Source organism: Hevea brasiliensis, chromosome 3, assembly GCF_030052815.1.
Source record: "Hevea brasiliensis isolate MT/VB/25A 57/8 chromosome 3, ASM3005281v1, whole genome shotgun sequence".
In the NCBI taxonomy this organism is placed as follows: Eukaryota; Viridiplantae; Streptophyta; class Magnoliopsida; order Malpighiales; family Euphorbiaceae; genus Hevea; species Hevea brasiliensis.
In genome coordinates this window covers 40481079-40503081 of record NC_079495.1, presented here as the reverse complement: position 1 = coordinate 40503081, position 22003 = coordinate 40481079, and the positions used below count along the sequence as shown (strand labels likewise).

Here is a 22003-nt window from a genome sequence, read left to right as displayed (position 1 = left end):
AACTATTTGGGGTAGAAACTTAGGTTGATCCCTTTGGTGTAGTAAATGATCGAACGACTGGATTTACACAATCCCTAGCAAAATGGCAGTCTCTCCACAATTAAAACATGCTCCTACGGCTCTATAACATACCCCACTATGTGGTTTACCACAACTTTCACAAAGTCGATCCGACAGCATTTCGGGTTTCTGTTGAGTTTGTCGATCGGATCGGTGGTTTCATCCGGTAAGATCTATCTCTAATGGACTTCTTACTATCTCTGTTGTATCCCCAAAGTTTTTCCTCTTTCCAAGAAGACCACTAGAACTCGTTTCACCGAATTTCCCTTTTTTTGTCTTCTCCGATTTCTTTTCTCAGAGCAACTTGGACTCAATTCTTTCTAACTCTAGAGCTTGAGAAATAAGTTCAGAGAAGTTAGTGTGTTTGAAGCCGACTACTTGTAACTGACATCGGGCTTCAAGCCGGTTTCAAACCTCTTGCATCTCTCCTTCTTGGTAGAAAGTAAACTTCTCGCATAATGGCTCAGCGGAAAAATTCTCTTTCATACTCACCACCGATCTGCTCCCTGCTTGCACTTAGGAACTCTTACACTTCCGGTCCACATAAGCATCGTGACATATTTCATCTCAATTCCGAGAAAGTCATTCCATGTTAATACTGCAAGTTCTACTGCATCGTGGGGAATGGTTTTCCACCACCATAAGCATCCCCTCAGTAGCAAAGATACCGAGTATTCAACCGAGCTCCTCTGACAATGCGCTTTCTTGAATACTCTATCCATCCTCTCTAACCACTGCTCACCTTCTAGAGGATCTATGTCCCTTGAACTCAGAGCCCCATATTTCATTAATTTATCATACGCTTGCGTAAGATCGTGGTTGTACCATCGTGTCAGTATTGGGACTTGAGTAGGCACATTACCACCATTTGTTGGGACATTGTAGCCATCTCACGAGCGAATCGAGCAGAAATTGCAGATCAGAGGGGTGTCTTTGAACCACTAACATTATGTACGGCTGGGGCATCCCTTTGCACCTCAGCCTCTATAGATTGATCGACTAAACGATCACCCTCTTCCATAGTCAATGCGAGGATTCTAGACCTCCTGCATAATAATACAAGGAGATTTCCTCCGTTAGTGCATATTTATAATGTAATGTAATGTATGTATCAAACAATGATAATGAGCAGTTATACTTTGAAGAAAGAATATTAAAATAACATGTGAAAACAGAATTTAAAAACTTTGCTCTGATACCACTAAAACATGTCACACCCTACCCCTCTGTAAGGCACAACATGATCCCGTAGTATATATAATGAATTACCAACTTCGTCTACTGATAACCCATTAAGTACACTACAAGGGATTTTAAAAACTTTTCTTACTTCTTTTACAGTGGTGAGCACTATTTACAGGTGTTAAAAACTTTTGTGAAATCAAGTGAAACAATTAACTCATTTGATTTATTTGGAATTTCAGAAAATTGGCAGAGTGCCATCTGTATTTTGGATAAACAGCTTCTTGTAAAACCTCAGAAAGACACTTCAATAATTTTCCAAATCTCAACTCCAATACATTTCTCAACACAACAATTTATCAACTCAATTCCATAGAAATTTTTCAAATTCTGAGATAAGGAAATATAATACAGTTTTTACAAGTCAAATAGCTCATAATTAATTTACAACTTCAAGGTACAATTTGAATTTGCAACTGCTCAAAACCAAAAACAAAATATACATACAGTGAATATACATTACATTACAAAATACAAAATGGTATACTCACTATACCCAAAAATCTCTCATGGCGGTACTAGCGACCTAGTTCACGCCTCTATCTGTCTGTCTACTCACACAAAGAATAAAGTTATCGCTGAGACAATGTCTCAGTGGTGCACAACATTAACCAAATACAACTTTAAATCACAACTCATAAACCATATAAATAGTGGATACGTAAAACCATAGTTAAATTCAAGACAATGGATGTCATAAGGAATTTAAACTCCAATTCACAACTTATCAAAATTCATAATAACACAATTTAGTCAAATAGTTTAAGAATACCGTATTGCCAATTCATACACAATTTGATCAAATTCTCAATAACACAAAGGTTGCCGATCAATATCACAATTTGATCAAATAATCGAATAATATCGCTTTGCAATTCAATAACACAATTCGATCAAATAATCAATAATATCGTTTTGTAAATCAATAACACAATTCGATCAAATAACTGAATAATATCGTTTTGTAAATCAATAACACAATTCGATCAAATAACTGAAGAATACAGTGTTGCCAATCAATATCACAATTTGAGCCATGACACTATTTTTTTCGTACATGCCGTGTTGTACACCACGACAAGACACACTCACCCCAACAATCGAAATCAATGAGGGAGGAAGCTAGCTATATAATGAGTACTCATCCACACTCACCTCAGACTGATAAGTCAAAGAGGGAGGAACATAATCATACTCACCCCAGACTGATAAGTCAAAGAGGGAGGAATAATCACACTCACCCGATTAATGGAGGAGGAACATAGTATCAGTGTCATGCCAATTGTGAGTCAAAACAATTCCAAACATTTTATTCAAATGATCCGTAAGAATCCAATAAATTTCCAAAGTTATAATTTCATTCACAAATTGGCAACACAATTCGTAATTCACTTCAATTTCCACAAAAACCATTTACAGTGCTTTTCAATCAATAAGTATCCATCAATATCATTCAAACAATTTTTCACAGTTTCAAATCATTCACAATGTTTTTCAATCAATAAGTGTCCATCAAACACATTTCCACAATTTAAAACAATAATATACAAATAGTCAATATTTATTTCAATTGAAAATAATTCAAAAGAAACAGTTGTTGTGCACAAACCTCTGATATTTGTCTCCTGGTCTTGACTCAGTATTTCTTTCCCTTTTGCTGAGTCCTTGTTAACTGGGAAACACAATTTGAAGTGTTTCAGTGCTAAATTAATTTGCCTCTAACGATAATGTTCGATAAACAATTCACTGAATACCTTTATTTGCTTAATCACCTAATATACCAACCCTCGATGCGTTTTAGGTAAATTAGGTTTTGGTGTCATTAATATGTCACATTCGATAGGGTTTTAGGTTTGGTACGTGTTACCAAACTTAATTCTATGTATATTGCGTTTCCTTGCATTTTATTGCAAATTGCTGGATTTCGGGATACTAGTTTGACCTAGCCGGACGACCTAGTTCCCTCGGTTTTCGGGTTTTGGTCAAAACTACAAACTTGTAGATCTATGTCTTATTGCACGCGGGGAAAAATTTCAGGTCAATCCGAGTTAAGTAGACCAAGTTATGGTCATTATACTATTGCTGGTCAATTGGTATCAAATTAGGTAAATTTTTGGTCAATTTGGTCAACTTTGGTTCGGCCAGTTTTTGGACCCGAACTTGTGCAAGCTTTTTGACTTGCTTCTGGTCATTTCTGGGTTTTCGTGTCTTCATAAGACTTGTAGGTATGGGTCTTAACTATTCTTGGTCAAAATTTCAGGTCAATTGGACCTGTTTTGAGTGAGTTATGGCCTAAACACTCACTGCTGCCCAAATGGTCAGTTTTTAGGTCTCAAGTGTACCTAATCCGAATTGGTCATTTTTCACATCACCTTGCAAGCAGAATTTTGGTATGTTCTCTCAATGAAAGTTGGCACATTTTGTGCCTAGTTCCACCTCCAATTGGTCTCATACCAATTGAGGTTACACATTTAAACTTATTGGCTAAAATGTACACTACCCTTGGTTACTTTGCTTAACACACATCAATTACACACATTTACCTTGCAATTTGTTTACTTCTCTACCAGTCTGTTTTGGTACATTACCAAAAGCATATTCTACTTTACACTAACATTACTTTGGGTAGATTACAATTACCCTCAACACACCAAATATAATTCACATTTACAAGTTCTAAGTACCATTACATTCACACCTAACCATTACAAATCTTACATACACTTTACAATATCAATCTCCATACATATCCATCAATCCTTCTAGGTCAATATTCTGCCTACACTTCCATGAATACATACATTTACTCAAGTGTTCCCAAGCTGCCGAAAATTGTCCTTCAACATCAAAGTGCCCTACAATTTACCAATTCCCATCCAAGTGCATAAATCACCATATATATGTGAAATAATTCACTAGGATATTAAATCACCATGATCAACATTATTTCTCATCAATTATATGCATAATAAATCATTAAATGCGTGATCCCATGGCTGTCCAAAAATGGCTATCTCAATAACTATTTAAACTTTAAAATTTCCTTCACAAAACTAATACCCATAACATGAACATAAAGTTTAACAAAGGAATTCTCAAAAATATAAACTTACCTTTAATTGTAACTTGCTAAACCTTCACCAAACTTCTCAAATTTGGTGTCAATATCTTCCTTGTGATGTGTAGACAAAGTTTCATGAAGGAACCTAAGAGATTGGAGTTGAAAATGGAGGATGGATCAAGCTTGCATGCAAACGCCCATGGAGTTCTTCTCCTTTCCTTCAATTCGGCAAGTTTGAATGCTTTGGAGAAGATGAATATTTCTGCTGGTTTAGTGGAGTTACAGCTGCCCTATTATGTATTTAATTTATGCATTAGTGGTCCACTCACAAATTTAATCATTTTATAATCTAATTGTTCACATAATCCCACATTAACCCATGATTTTAACTATTTACTTTAAGTACCATTAAACTAATTTTTCATTTTATTTTCTAAGTGTAATATTATTTATTTTTAATGGACATTTAGGTCAAAAGATAATTCGGGGTGTCAAATGACCATAATGCCCTGTCAAGTTATTGTTCCCGATTTTTCTAATAATACCGGTTTTGTCTGCTTTTCGATTTCTCACTTTTCTTTGTACTAATTATATAATTTATCTTTGAACTTTCTAATTACATTTAGTATTCAACAAGGTACTATATAAGTCCTATAAATGTTTTCCGTGGTTCCCGTAGTCCAGTGGCTAGTCAACGGTCCACCCCGTGACTTCCTGCAAGGTCACCCATCGCTAGGTTTCATACTGCTTAACTTGATCACATTTCTTTGCTATCATTTTTCCTTTGTTTTTCTTGTACTTTCTTTTCTTGTATTTCATTATTTTATGTCTCCTCACTCTCATTGAAGTGTGGTTCTAGGCATCCTAGCTGTCCGGACAGCACTGGTCACTGGAACAGCAGAACGCACTACCGAACTTAGGGGTGTTACATGGTCTTTGGCGAGTGTTTCTGACTCTACCAGATCCGCGAGAGCTGGATCCCCCAAACTATTTCCTTTTCCCAAAACCACTCTCAGTAGCTTGGCCCGTAGCCTTTTCAGTCTTCTCTTTCTCTTGTGTACCCTTCTTAACGACCCCTTCTAGTTCTATCTTTTCTAGTTCCAGGGCCTGTGAGATCAACTAAGAGAAATTCTGATGTCAAAAGCCCACAACTTGCATTCTTAAGCTAGGCCTTAACCCAGCCTCAAACCTCTTACATCTGTCTCTAGGGGTGGAGACTAAGCTTCCAGCATAGTGACTTAGCCTTGAAAAGTCCCGCTCATACTCTGTTATTATTTTATCCCCTTGCTTCAAGCTCAAGAATTTTTGTAACTTCATATCCACATAAGCATCAGGGACCCACTTCTGTCTGAATTCCCTCAGAAAGTCTGTCCATGTCAGCATAGGTGGCTCAACCAGGCTGTAGGGAATGGTCTTCCACCATTCATATGCATCCCCTTGCAATAGAGAAACAGAATACTCGAACTTTAGCTCTTCTACACACTGCAGCTTTCTAAAAACCTGTTCTATTCTTTCTAACCACTGTTCTGCCTCCAGTGGATCCACAGTGCCCTTAAACTTGGTGGCCCCAAATTTTATTAATTTTTCATATTGCCAAACCGAGGTCTATGGTTGTGCTACAGGTGCTTGCATCTAAGCTTGAGGTGGCACATTTCCCGTCATTTGTTGGAAAAACGTAGATATCTGCTGTGCAAACTGAGCAGGAAACTGCGGTGTTGGAGTAGGAGCTGGAGTGGCTGACCCACTCATGTTCTGGAGTGCTGGGGCTTCCCCTTTGACCTCAGCCTCGACAGATTGCTCTACGGAATGATCTCCCTCTTCCATTCCGTTTCTCAAAAATTTCTACTTCCTGAGATCAAACACAAGGAGGTTGAACTCTGTTATTGCATATTCATGATGTAAATATGTCATATGTATTAATCAAAGACACTTGAGCAGTTGTACTTATCAAAGAAATATTCACATACATAGTCAAAATTCATTGCAAAACCATGCTCTGATACCACTAACACATGTCACACCTTACCCCTCTGTAAGGCATAACAAGATCCCGTAGAACACCTAATGAACTACCGAACTTCACCCACCGATAACTCATTAAGTACCCTACAAGAGATTTTAAAACCATTTTCTTACTTTTGGAAGTGGTGAGCATTTTGGTGGGATTGAAAAACATTTAATTGAAGTTTCAAAACTAGTGAAAATTTTTGTGCATTTTTATTTGTCCGCAAATTTTGGAAAAATTTTGGCAGAGTGTCGTTTGTATTTTGAGAAAAAAATTCTTTAAAAACCTGCAAAAACACTGCCAATAATTATTTCCATAACTCCCAACCACCAAAAGGACTCAAGTCAACACAATTCAATTTAAGTCCACAATTTAACCAAAGTTGTCATCTCAAAATACTTCATAAATTCATTCTCATTGCATATAATACTTAATTTATAAATACAGATCTTAATTTATAAAAAGAAAATCCAAAATAACATTATTACAATTTACTATACAACTGCTCAACTTTACATTAATACATATGACATTACAATATTTACATCAAATAACTACAAGGGCATAAACAAATACCCACACAAAAAGATTCATGAAGTCCTTATCAATTTAGCAGCTCACCCTGCTGCTTTCTCCTTTCCCTTATCTGCGACAACAAAATAAGCTATCGCTGAGTATAAAAATACTCAGTGGTGGACAATAAAAATTTGAAATGCAGTACATATAACATTCATTGATAAATCACAATTTAAGTATTTCGCAAATTATCAAACCTCATTATAGCATAATTTTGGTCAAACAATTTAATAAACATGGTGTTGCCAATTCATACACAACTTAAGCCATGACACAAAATTTCCGATCAATGTCGCGTTTTACGCCATGATAAAGCAATCTACAACCCCACTAATTGAAATCAATGAGAGAGGTGGCTAGCTAGTTAATGAGTACTCATCCGATCTACAAACTCAACTGGTAAACCAGAGAGGGAGGAAAATAATTGATCTCAACCCCATAAATGGAGGAAGAATAATAAGGCACTGTCATGCTAAGTGTGAATCCGAAATCAATTTAAAGCAATTTGTTCAAATATTTTATGCAAATCACACTAAATTTCCAAAGTCACCTTTTCATTCACAAAGTGGCAACACAAAAATTCTTAAACTCATAATTAACACAGAAATTTCATAATGCGTACTAAATCAATTTTTCAATGATAAAATGCTTAAATAAAGTTTATGTGTACAAACCTGACGTGACTCACCTCTAGGCCTTGACTCAGTTCCTTAGACCTTCCAGGTCTTTTTCGGCTGAAACACGAAATTTATAGTGTCTCAGTATCTTTGCCTCACAATAATTCCAATAATTAATTTATATATGTTTAATTCTAGCCCCAGTATGCATTAGCCCTGAACACAAATAATTAGTAATTACTAATTAGTTAATTATAAATAAGAAAAACAGAACATAAGAAGTTAAATGAGCCGAGAGTCATAGCGATGGGTGACCTTCTCGGGAAGGATTGTGAAGTCGATTTAAACTCAAATTTCGAATCGTAAAATGTGACGCCGCGGTCCTTAGGATTATTGCGAACACAGTGGAAAAGAGAAAATCACAAAAAAGAATTGTTAAGCCAGTCAAATAATTAGGTTAGGAAGCCAGAGGAAATATTGAATTATTTGCAAACCGGGTTAAACCGGCGAGGGCCAATTTGGTGAATTGACCCCGAGAGCTGACTCCTGACCTAACTTTCAAATAAAATCAGAGAAAAAAAAAATTCAGAGTCAGAAATTAAATTAAAGAACTAATAAAAAAATAAATTAAAAAAAAGAAAAGAAAAAGGAAAAGTAGAAAGTAGTGACATCATGCATGATGCAATAAATACTATAATTAAAAAAAAAATTAGATTTGGATAATTATGGTCTTCCATAAGGGGTTAATTTATTAAAGAAAGAAAAAAAAAATAGCAAAAGTCTTCATTCTTCCATTTTGCCGTCCCTCTCCCTTAGCTCTCTCTCTCTCTCATTTTTCTTCCTTGAAACCGCTATGGGAGCTCACCTCAAGCTCTCATAAATCCTAAATTCAGCCACAAATTCCCTAACCCTCTTAAGCAAACCTTGCAAGTAGACCTTGATATGAAGCTTGGATGCCATTAAAACCAAGAAAGTGAGGAGAATTGAAGATTAAAATTTTGCACTAAGGTTAGTGATCCAACTTGAATTTTTTTGGTTTGATTCTAGTGTTTATGATTGAATAAACTTGAAAATAAACTTAAAATGAAATGAAAATAAGTGTTGGAGGACTAGAAGTAAATTTGACCAGCTAGGGTTTGATGGGTGTATACATGTGTTTTGATTGAATTAAAAGTGTAGGTAAGTTTGTATGAATGTGGAAGTGATGTTGGTATGCTTTGAATTAAGTAAATGTAACAAAAATGTGAATTAGGGTTTGGACCTAGGGTTTTGGAAGCCAAAAATTGGAAAAATGGTCAAATGCTGTGTTTGACCTTTTTTGAGGTGAGAAATGGTCATTTGTGACTAATTGAGATGTGTTGGAAGTGTTGGAAGTGAGAGTGAATTCGGATTGAAAATGGCCATGCTGCAGGCAGCAGGACCAAGGTCCCTTTGAGGGACCAAAAGTGAAAATTTACAAGTCCAATTGGTATGAGACCAATTGGGAATGAAAATAGACACAAAATGGAACATTTTTCATTCAAGAATCATGCCCAAAAAGTGACCATAGCCTAGTGAACAAATTGACCAAATCCGGATTTATGCAGTCTGACCTGTACAAAAATGACCAAATGAATAGTGTTTATTCATTTAGCCATAACTTGGGCTAGCCAGGTCTAAATGATCTGAAATTTTACCAGTGGACATTTGAGATATACCTAAAACTTTCATGAAGAATACAAACCCAAATTATGCCCTTAACCAATTCATTTGGCCACCCAAAGTTGGTGACCTAAAACTGCCAGAACTAGTTTAGTGCCCAGAAATCTGGTTTAAGTCCAATCCGGCAGCTATGATTCAAATGGCTATAACTTGAGCTATAAAACTTCAATTGGAGTGATTCAAAAAGGAGAATAAAGTTAAGACAATAGGAAACATTTTCTATGAAGAAAACTTAGCCAAATTCTAACAGTAAAATGACCAATGGAACAGTGCAACCTAAGACACCAAAACTAAAAATTGGCAATTTTGCCTAAAAGACCTAAGTTTTGAGAAAACAACCAAAACCAACAAAATTGGTGACCAAAATGTGGTATGTGGGTGAAGTTGGAGTTCCCATACGTATTAAGCCTTAGAAAGTCAACAAATTGACTTGAATAGTATCATAAATAGTAACCTCAACATGAAAATTGCAAGAATGTAAGTTTAAACATTAGAATTAGTTATTGGAATTGTTATGAAGTAAAGATAGTGAGACTATAAATTTTGTGTTTCAGCTGAAAAAGACTCAGAAAGTCTGAGAGACTGAGTCAAGGCTTAGAGGCGACTCACGTCAGGTTTGTGCACAATAAACCCTATTTCAGTATTTTATCCTTGAAAAATTGATTTAGTACGCATTATGAGTTTAAGAACTTTTGTGTTGCCACTTTGTGATGAAATTGTAACTTTGGAAATTGAATTGATTTTTGTATGCAATATTTGAATAAAATGTTTAAAATGGATTTCTGATTCACACTTAGCATGACAGTGCCTTATTATTCCTCCTCCATTTATGGGGTGAGATTGATTATTTTTCCTGCCTCTCTAGTTTACCAGTTGAGGTTGTAGATCAGATGAGTACTCATTAGCTAGCTAGCCACCTCCCTCATTGATTTTGATTAGTGGGGTTGTAGATTACTTTATCGTGGTGTACAATACGGCATTGATCGGAAATTTTGTGTCATGGCTTAAGTTATGTATGAATTGGCAATACTGTGTTTATTAAATTATTTGACCAAAATTGTGCTATTATGAGTTTTGATAATTTGTGAAATATGATTGTGAAATATTTAATTTGTGATTTGTCAATGAATGTTTTATGTACTGCATTTTAAATTTTTATTGTGTACCACTGAGTATTTTTATACTCAGCGATAGCTTATTTTGCTGTCGTAGATAAGAGCAAGGAGAAAGCAGCAGAGTGAGCTGCTACTGATATTGAGGACTTCACTGTTCCTTTCTGTACGAGTATTTATTTATACCCTTGTAATTAAATGATATAAATATTGTAATGTTTTATGTATCAATGTAAAGTTGAGCAGTTGTATAATAAATTATAATAATATTATTTTTTATATTTAATATCTGTAAATTAAATTTGTGAATGTAAATTAGCTTTATTGAATGAAATGATGAAATATTTTGAGATGACAAACTTGGATTAAATTGTGGAATTATTTTGAAGTGGAATTGACTTGAGTTATGTTGAATTGAGATTATTTGGAGGTTGGGAGTTGTGGCAAAATTTATTGGAAGTGTTTTTACAGGTTTTTAAAGAACTATTTTTTCCAAATACAGACGGCATTCTGCCAAAATTTTTATAAAATTTGTGAAAGAATAAAATGGACAAAAATTTTTACTAATTTTGAGACTTCAATTAAATGTTTTTAATTCCTACCAAAACGCTCACCACTTCCAAAATGTAAGAAAATGGTTTTTAAAATCCCTTGTAGTGTAAATAATGAATTATCGGTAGGTGAAGTTCAGTAGTTCATTAGGTATTCTACGGGATCATGTTATGCCTTACAGAGGGGTAAGGTGTGACATCCACTGCCTCTGTTATCCGTCTACCAGGCATATCGTGCATGGTGGCTTCGTCACAACCATCGCCCTCTACTTCGGCTTCATTCTAGGACATCACAGGTTGCGCTCCATCAGCGGAACATCGAGAATAGATCAAACTATCAGCATATCCATGGGGATATGTAAAAAGGTGGGCAGCTCCTACTACCTACTTGATGCCAAAGGGAATGCCATCCCTCGGAGAGACAAAGCATAAAAAGGGCCTGGCGAGACTTCGTAACCACACGCGGAAGCCCAAAAGCCACTGTTTCATAAGTCCCCCACTCGAGTGCCTCCATACACAACACCACCCATAGACCCGATCCTCGCAAACCTACAGTACATGGAAACCACCATCCATAACAGGATGCGAGCAATCGAGGACAGCCTCCAGGAAGCCCACAATAAGTTGGACATGCTAATGGAGAGGTTCGATGAAGAGGAGCCAGCATCGCCATCATCACCATTAGAGACCTTTTAGAGCTAGGACTATAGGATAGGTTCTTTATTGTAAAATCTTGAATACCTTAGTCCTTAACTACAATCATAGGTCTCTTTTATTTGCTTTATGTCCAAACTTTTCCATGCTTAATAAATAAGATGCTTTCTTATAATTTTTGTACGTTTTCTCTAATTTTGCATATTATGTTAACATTGAGGATAATGTCCGATTTGAGTTTGGGGGGGTACAAGTGCATTTCATGTCTTGCATATCATTACATTATTTAAATTCAGCTATATTATTCTTGTGGATTAAAATTCCAGAAAAATATTGAAAATTTTTGTACATTAAAATTTTGAACTTTGAATTATGAAACTTATCACTCTAACTAATTTCTAGTATGCTAATAATTGGACTCCACGGGATAGAGGAATGAACATATCTGGATAGGTAAAAAGGGATTCTAACATGTTGTCTGTGAAAAACCTAATCTCTTTAGTAGAACTAGACTAGTTAAACCCCTTCATAACAATTAATTTGTCACATCGAACTTGTGAAGTTAGGAGAAATTTCATGAAATATAAACAAACTTGAAAATGTCTCACCAGCTCTAGAACATATCTCTTGGACCTATCAAGGCAAAATCCTAGCATATGCTTGATGAAGAAATAATTAAGGCATTCTTTGCTATAGCCTAATTAAGCCTTGGCCACCCTTAGTCACAATATGTCCCTTGCACCCAACTTGAGCCTATATTTTTACCTATGTGATTTTCCTAGCTTACCCATATTATTTACCAAGCCCCTAGCCTAAACACATACCTACCCTTTTGAGGAAGCTAAATGCATAAGTAAAATGTATATTAAGTGCAAAAAGAAAATGGAGAGAGGATGAAGAACTCAAGAAAGAGTGCAAGTGTTAAATTGAAACCAAAGAAAAATCTGCCTTCCTAACCCAGCAAAAGCAATGAGTTTGGGGGAGAAGACAAAAGGAGCATAAAAAATAAAAAAAGAAAAAAATAGAGAGAAAAAGGAAGTCCCAAGAATCATGGAAGCATGCTTGGCACTATAAAAACTAAAAGCCTCTCCTCTCCATATAAAATCAATAGAATAAACTTAGCATACTTGGTATTTTACGCATAAATGTTATCCTTATATTTGCATTCCCTATAAACCTTTCATTAGCAACCAAGTCATTATCCCTTTTGCCCCATTACAACCATTTTAAAGACCTTTTGATCTTTTGAAAAGTGTATGCTACATTAGTGGAGATAGAAAATTGAGATATGCTTATGGAGTTGGAGTTGAGTTGTTTCATAACAATTGTCCACAATAGAGAAAAATTTGGGGGAGTAAGTGTTTCTCAAGTTTATCCTTATTAGTAAGTCACAAATAACCTGCTTTACTAGGATAAACTTGAGAAACACTTACTTCCCCAAATTTGCCTCTATTGTGGATAATTGTGATGAAACAACTCAATTCCAACTCCATAGGCATATCTCAATTTTCTATCTTCACTAATGTAGCATACACTTTTCAAAAGATCAAAAGGTCTTTAAAATGGTTGTAATGGGGCTAAAGGGATAATGACTCGGTTGCCAATGAAAGGTTTATAGGGAATGCAAATATGAGGATAGCATTTATGCATAAAATACCAAGTATACAAAGTTTATTCTACTAATTTGTATGGAGAGGAAGGGCTTTTTTTTTTCTTTTAATCGTGCCAAGCATGCTTCCATGATACTTATCTTGGGACTTTTTTTTTTGTCCTTTTTGTCCTCTCCCCCAAACTCATTGCTTTTGCTGGGTTAGAAAGGCAGATTTTTCTTTGGTTTCAATTTCACACTTGCACTCTTTCTCGAGTTCTTCATCCTCTCTCCATTTTCTTTTTGCACTTAATATACTTTTTACTTATGCATTTAGCTTCCTCAAAAGGGTAGGTTTGTGTTTAGGCTAGAGGCTAGGTAAATAATATGGGTAAGCAAGGAAAATCACATAGGTAAAAATATAGGCTCAAGTTGGGTGCAAGGGACATATTGTGACTAAGGGTGGCTAAGGCTTAATTAGGCTATAACAAAGAATGGCTTAATCATTTCTTCATCAAGCATATGCTAGGATTTCGCCTTGATAGGTCCAAGAGATATGTTCTAGAGCTGGTGAGAAATTTTTGGGTTTGTTTATATTTCAAGAAATTTCTCCTAACTTTACAAGTTCGATGTGACATATTAATAGTTATGAAGGGGTTTAACTAGTCTAGTTCCACTAAAGAGATTAGGTTTTTCACAGACAACATGTTAGAATCCCTTTTTGCGTATCTAGATACATTCATTCCTCTATCCCACAGAGTTAAATTATTAGCTTACTAGAAATTGGTTATAGTGCTAAGTTTCACAATTCAAAGTTCAAAATTTTAATACACAAAAATTGTCAATATTTTTCCAGAATTTTAATACACAAAAATAATATAGCTGAATTTAAACAATGAAAATCATATGCAAGACATGAAATGCACTTGTACCCCCCCAAACTCAAATTGGAAATTGTCCTCAATGTTAACATAATATGTAAAACTAGAGAAAATGTACAAAAATTATAAGAAAGCATATTATTTATTAAGCATGGAAAAGTTTGGACATAAAGCAAAGAAAAGAGACCTATGATTGTAGTTTAGGACTAAGGTATTCAAGATTTTACAATAAAGAACCTATCCTATAGTCCTAGCTCTAAAAGGTCTCTGATGGTGATGATGGCAATGTTGGCTCCTCTTCATCAAGCATTTCCATTAGCATGTCCAACTTATTGTGGGCTTCCTGGAGGATGTCCTTGATTGCTCGCATCTTGTTGTGGATGGTGGTCTCCATCCACTATAGGTATGCGAGGACTGGGTCTGTGGGTGGTGGTGTGTATGGAGGCACTCGAGTGGGGGACTCATGAAACAGTGGCTCTTGGGCTTCTGCCTATGGTTGCTAAGTCTTGCTAGGCCCTTCTTGTGCTTCGTCTCTCTGAGGGATGGCATTCCTTTGGCATCAAGCAGGTAGCAGGTGATGGTTTGATCTATTCTTGATGTTTCGCTAATGGAGTGCAACTTGTGATGTCCTGGAATGAAGTCGAAGTGGAGGGCGGTGTTTGTGACGAGGCCACCAGGCACGATATGCTCGGTAGACTAATGACAGAGGCGGTGGAGGGGGTTGCACAAAAAGAAGTTGGTGCTACAGTGCTGCCCGGTGATCATACACCACAAGAAAAATAGCTTGCTGGCGTTTACCATGCCAAGGCTATCACCACGGCCCATGATGGTGTGGGCGGCTAACTGGTGCATGTAGCGTAGGGCTGGACTTGTGATACCCAAGGATTTGGACTTACTGGAGCTATACGGCTCTGTGTTCGGGACAATGGAACTCTATAAGTTGATGCTATTGTAGAGCATACGGTTCCTAGGGATCTCTAGGTGGCTGGCACTGTCGAAGCCAAAGATTGCATTGAACTCATCTATATTCATCACCCGATTGACACTAAGGAGGCAAAATTCAATTCTGCCTCTATCTTCCCTGTCAGTAGGCCATAATTGGCCTTGAAACTGCCCAAAAACTCCAATATGGTGTCCTGGTATGCTGGGAATTGGAGTTGGGCAAACCTTGTCCACCTGATGCTATCGAGTAGCCTGTTGATCTCATCCTGTAGCCCGATTTGCTCTAGTAGCATGAAATCCATGTATTTCATGGAGCTAATTTTTTGGGTGTGAAGCTGAGTGCACATTGCCTTGTGGGCATCATCACGGAATCCCCAAGGAATGGAAATTTCGGGTTATGGAGCGGCTTGTGGCTGGGGTTGCGGTTGAGGAGGGGCTGGTTGAGGAGAGGCCGCCCTTATTCATGGGCGTTAGGGTGTCGGCTGAGTGGGAGGAGGTGAGGATTCCCTTCCTTGCCTTGATGAAGAGCCCAGTCTTCGAGCAGATCGCGTCGCAGGAGCCATTGATCAGGTTTTGGGAAGAAGAAGAGTAGGGTTTGGTGAAGGAAGAAGAGATTTGAGAGGTTTTTATAGACTAGGAGAGGTAGAGATGAAGGGTTTTGCCTTTATGAACAGGTTTAAGGCGAGGGGTGCATTTAAAGAGCCATTAGGACTCTTCGTTTCACGCATTTTGCACCCCAGAAGTCGTGTCTACAACATGATATACAGGCTGTGTATCACTACACAGGTCCCGACATATAGGGCCGTGTAAATTTTTGCCTAAAAATTTCAAAGTCTGACATAGTACATGGCCCGTTTAAATGAGCTCTGGGACCCATGTAACTTACTACCTTACTTTGCTGGACATGTTACATGGTCCGTGTAAATTACAAAGGGGACCCATGTAACTATCTGTCCTTAAATTATTTTGCTAGCAACATTACACGGCCCGTGTAAATTGGGCTATGGACCCGTGTAAATTTCTATCTCCCTCACAGCTAAAAATTGCAAAAAAATTTATGGACTTCCAGAAAGTTACACGGGGCGTGTGAAACCAGTACACGACCCGTGTAATTTTTTGATTTTCCAAATTTTTTCCTAATGAAAATTTTTATCATCACAACACATGAAATGGATGTAAAGGTTAGAAACTGAGCTACTTCCCCAGTTTTGTTCAATTTTCTCTTTTGTGGTTTTGACTTGATAATCTCTCCTCTCTTGTTCTCTACTCCCCCTTGTTTTTCCGGATTTGAGATCTTTTGGGATTCCTACAAAAGAAAATGTGAACAAATATTAACAAAATTAAAATAAGAAAGAAAGAAAGAAAAATTAGAAATATTAGGTTGCCTCCCAAAAAGTGCTTGTTTATAGTCATTAGCTCGACTTTACTTTCATCTTTCATGGTCTGTCAGTAGGATGGTTGAGAGTGCAATTGACTCCCTTCTCTATGGGTTCTCCTTAAAAGTAAGGCTTCTGCCTCTGCCCATTGACCTTAAATGCTCCTGAGGTTTTGCTTCACACTTATACTGCTCCATGTGGGAAGACTTGAATGACCTTAAAAGATCCAGACCATCTTGATTTCAACTTCCCTGGAAAGAGTTTCAATCTAAAGTTTAATAATAGGACAAGGTCTCCTTCTTTTATTTCTTTCCTTGCTATGCACCTGTCATGCCATCTTTTGATTTTATCTTTGAAGATTTTGGCATTTTCAGATGCATCCTGTCGAATTTCTTTCAACTCATTCAGTTGTAGGAGCCTTTTTTCACCAGTAGCTTTGAGGTCAAAGTTTAGGATCTGAATTGCCTAGTAAGCTTTATGCTCAAGTTCGACATGGAGATGGCATGATTTTCCATAAACCAGTCGGAAGGGTGTTGTGCCAATTGGGGTTTTATATGCAGTGCAATATGCCCATAGCGCATCATCTAACTTCATGCACCAGTCCTTCCTAGATCTGTTTACAGTTTTCTCTAGAATCCGCTTCAGTTCCATGTTTGAGATTTCTACTTGGCCGCTGGTTTGACGATGATAAAGTTTGGCCACCTTGTGAGTTACTCCATACTTTTTCAATAGAGTTTTGAATTGTTGGTTACAGAAGTGACTTCCTCCATCACTGATTGTTGCTCACGGTGTGCTAAATCTTATGAATATATTCTTCTTCAGGAACTTTGTGACCACTCTAGCATCGTTGGTTAGTGTGGCTATTACTTCTACCCATTTTGACACATATTCAACTCCAACCAGAATATACTTGTTTCCATGGGAAGAGGGGAATGGGCCCATGAAGTCTATCCCCCATACATCCAACAATTCTACCTCAAGTATACCATGCAATGGCATTTCATTCCTTCTTAAAGTGTTACCTGTTCTTTGGCATTGGTCACAAGCTAACACAAAGGATCTTACATCCTTAAACAAATGTGGCCAGTAAAATTCAGCTTGTAAAATTTTGGCTACTGTTTTTGAGGTGCCAAAGTGTCCTCCATAAAGTGATGAATGACAGTGCTAGAGGATGCTCTCCATATCCTCCTCTGGTATGCATCTTCTTATTAGTCCATCCTTGCATCTCTTGTATAGTAGAGGTTCCTCCCATGTGTAGTATATTACATCATGTAGGAATTTCTTCCTTTGCTAATAACTCATGTTTGGAGGCAATACCCTACGTACAAGAAAATTAACAAAGTCAGCATACCATGAAGCTTGGGAGAATGCTAGTAATTGCTCATCAAGAAATGAGTCATTAATTGGCAAATCCTCAAAGTCTCCTATGTACTCCAATATCAGGCTGGAAAGATGGTCAGCTACTATATTTTCGGATCCCTTTTTGTCCTTGATTTCAAGGTCAAATTCTTGCAGGAATAAAATCCATCGAATCAGCCTTGATTTTGCTTCCTTCTTGTTCAAAAGGTACTGGATTGCAGCATGATCTGTGAATACAATGACTTTTGACCCAATTAGGTAAGATCTGAATTTGTCCATTGCAAACACCACTACTAGGAATTCCTTTTCTGTGGTAGCATAATTGATTTGTGCATCATCGAGTGTCTTACTGGCATAATAAATGGCATGGAGCTTTTTATCTTTTCTTTACTCAAGCACCGCTCCAACTGCAAAGTCACTCGCATCGCACATCACCTCGAATGGTAGCTCCCAATCAGGTGGCTGCATTATTGGTGCTGAGATCAGGGCTTCTTTGATCTTGTTAAAAGAGACAAGGCAATTTTCATCAAAATTAAAGGGAACATCTTGACTTAATAGGTGGGTAAGTGGCTTAGCTATTTTAGAAAAATCTTTAATGAATCTTCTATAGAACCCTGCGTGTCCCAAAAAGCTTCGCACTCCCTTGATTGATGTTGGTGGTGGCATGTTTTCAATGATCTCAATCTTTGCCTTATCAACCTCAATTCCTTCATTCTGATATCAAATGTCCTAGCACTATACCTTCCCTTACCATGAAGTGGCATTTTTCCCAATTTAGAACCAGGTTTGATTCTTCACATCTTTGCAACACCTTAGATAAATTAAGTAGGCAATCATCAAAAGTAGTTCCATAGATAGAAAAATCATCCATAAATACTTCCATGATATTTTCAATATAATCAGAAAAAATAGCCATCATGCATCTTTGAAAGGTAGCAAATGGCATTACAAAAACCAAAAGGCATTCTCCTATATGCAAATGTTCCATAAGGGCAAGTGAATGTGGTCTTTTCTTAATTTTTTGGGTGAATAGGAATTTGAAAGAATCCCGAATACCCATCTAGATAACAGAAATAAGAGTATTTTGCTAACCTTTCTAACATTTGGTCAATAAAAGGGAGAGGAAAGTGATCTTTTCTGGTGGCACTGTTCAATTTCCTATATTCTATGCACATTCGCCAACCAGTGACTACCCTAGTAGGGATCAGCTCATTATTTGCATTTTGGATAATAGTTGTCCCACCTTTCTTAGGAACTACATGTACTGGACTAACCAATTTACTATCAGAAATTGGGTATATGATACCTGCATCTAATAGTTTCAAAATTTCCTTCTTGACTACTTTTTTTATGTTTGGGTTAAGTCTTCTTTGGCGCTCTATAGTGGGTTTACCGTTTTCCTCCATAGGTATCCTATGCAAGCAAATCGAGGAGTTAATGCCTTTCAGGTCTTCTATTGTATACCCTATGGCCTTGTTGTGGATCCTAAGTTCTCTTAACAATTTTTCCTCTTCTAACTTAGATAGGCTAGCATTGATTATAATAGGATATTTAAAGTTTGAGTCCAGAAAGGCATACCTTAGTGAGGATGGGAGAGGTTTAAGCTCTACCTGTTTGGTGTTTTCCTAGAGCTTGTCCTTGGGCTGTTCCTCCTTTAACTTCTCTATCTCGGAGGCTTGAGCTAGGGGTAGGGGTGGATGAGCTGCTAACTGTTTTGCGCAGGCTACTATTTCTATGTTTTCATTATTTACCGTGTGACTGTGCACAATGCATGCTTCAAGAGGATCTTCAAAATGTATCTTATGAAATTTCTCTTCAACTTGTTTGTCAATTATGTCAACCTTAAAGCATTCATCAGGTTTGAATTTGTATTTCATTGTGTTGAACAAGTTGAATTCCACTTCTTCTTCTCCTACTTTGAGGGTTAGTCGCCCATTTTTGACGTCTATGATTGCTTTGGCGGTTGCCAAGAATGGTCTTCCCAAGATGATAGGGATCTGAACATCTTCTTCCATCTCAAGGACAAAAAAGTCTACTGGAATGAAGAATTTGCCCACCTTGATGGGGATGTTCTCAAGAATGCCCACAGGATATTTAACTGATCGATCAGCCAATTGTAGTGAAATTGTCGTGGGCTTCAGTTCTTCAATTTCCAGCTTTTTGCATATTGAGAGAGGCATTAAACTCACACTTGCCCCAATATCACAAAGGGCTTTGTCTATTTTCTTATTGCCAGTGAGGCAGGGTATGGAGAAGCTTCCTGGATCTTTCAGCTTCGGAGGCAACTTGTTTTACAGTATGGCACTGCATTCCTCTGTTAGAGAAACTGTCTCATAGTCTTCCAATTTTCTTTTCTTTGACAGAATTTCCTTAAGAAATTTGGTATAGGATGGCATCTGAGAGAGTGCTTCAGTGAAGAGAATGTTGATATAAAGTTTCTGTAAAACTTCTAAAGACTTCACAAACTGCTTGTCCAATTTGGCTTTTTGAAATCTTTGAGGAAAAGGTAGGGGACGCTGGTATGGCTCTGGTAACTTCTTTTTCTTCCCTACTTCCTCTTTCTGATCTTTTTTGGCTTTTTCCTCCTTTTTCTCTGCTTAGCCTTCAGATTCTTCTGAGGTCTCCTCTGTTGGTTCCTTCTCTAATTGTACTAGAGTTCTCCCACTCCACTATGTAATTGCCTTACAATGCTCCCTTGGGTTCATCTCTGGTTGACTAGACAGTTTACCAGCAGCCTTACTTGAAGAACTTGCTTGCTGAGCAATTTGATTCTCTATCATCTTGTTATGGGTAGCAAGTTGGTCTATTCTAAAAGTCAGCTGTTTAATCAATTCATTCTGTTGTTATTGAACTGCTAAGAAACCTTACATCATGGATTCCAAGGTCATCTTTTGTTCATGTTGCTGAGGTTGAGGAAGCGGTGGTGGCTGTGCAAAGTTTTGGCCTCTGTTCTGAAATCTATGGGGTGCTGGTGATTTGTACCCCTGTTGCTTATTTATTAGCTGATTCTGCTAATTGGACCATGAGAAATTTGGGTGGTTTGTCCATCTAGGGTTATAAGTGTTTGAATATGGATTGTTGGGCTGCCTCTGGTTGAAGTTTCCTCCATTATTCACATAGTTCATCTGTTCTATGGAGGGTTCATTGAAGCTGTTGTATTCTGAATTCATGTATGCTCCTCCATAGCTGTCCTCATGTTGACTATTCATCTCTACTGCAATGGCTTGCATTTTATCAAGCCTCCTTATGAGCTGATCAAATTGGGCATTTATCATGCTTAGGGCATCCAATTCTAGGACCCTTGTTGTTCTCCTTGCATTTCCTCTTTTATTTAACTACTCATAATTATGGTATGCAACCCTCTCTAGAAGTTCAAGTGCTTGTGTCACTGTTTTCTCCATTAGGTCACCTTTTGCAGCTAAATCAACTGTGCTCCTTGTAAAGGGTAGTAACCCATTATAGAGGTTTTGCACTAGTAGCCAATCCTCTATGCCATGGTGTGGACATTCCCTCTGCAGGTCTTTATATCTTTCCCATGCGTCATAGAGTAATTCACCTTCCTATTGTCTAAAGGTGTTGAGCTCAAGCCTCAGTCTTGTAGTCTTTACAGGTGGGAAGTACCTTGCTAGAAAAGCTTGTGAGAGGTTTTCCCATGTGGTGAACAATCGAGTTGGTTGAGAAAGTAACCACTTCCTTCCTCTGTCTCAAAGAGAGAATGGGAATGCTCTGAGTCTTATGGCTTGATCAGAAACTCCATTCATCTTGAATATGTCACAAAGGGCAAGAAAGCACTGGAGGTGATAGTGTGGATCTTCTGTTGGTGAACCTCCAAACTGGGTTTGTTGTATCATTTGAAGACATGTTGGTTTTAACTCAAAATTATTGGCTTCCACTGTGGGTCTTATGACACTGGGCTGAAATCCTTAGACAGATGGAGCTCTGTAGTCCCTCAAGAGTCTTGGCCTGTCATTATTATCGGCCATGGTTGGAATTTCAGGATCTTCTTGATCGTGCTCTTGGTGTTTACTTTCCCTCCTGCTCTGGATCACAGTCCAAAATTTCTTCTTTTGGCCTTATTCTGGTCATATACCAGATCAGGCACCTAAGAGAAAAGAAAAGAAATAAAAAAAAATGAAATAGAATCAGATGATAAATGCCTAAATCAGCTAAATTGCCTATCGCTCGATATTACTAAAGCCAAAGTCCCCGGCAACGGCGCCAAAAACTTGTTTCGCTGGTTTTACAACGCCACAAGTGCACGGATCACTAACAAGTAAT

At 37.4% G+C, this 22003-nt stretch overlaps 1 non-coding gene across 1 annotated transcript; it reads left to right on the top strand.

The window, feature by feature from the left end:
* The first annotated feature begins 21214 nt into the window (after nt 1–21214).
* On the top strand, nt 21215–21321 carry LOC131178947 (small nucleolar RNA R71). Its single transcript, XR_009147954.1, has one exon. It is a non-coding gene; the product is annotated as a small nucleolar RNA R71 (small nucleolar RNA).
* Nucleotides 21322–22003: the final 682 nt, after the last annotated feature.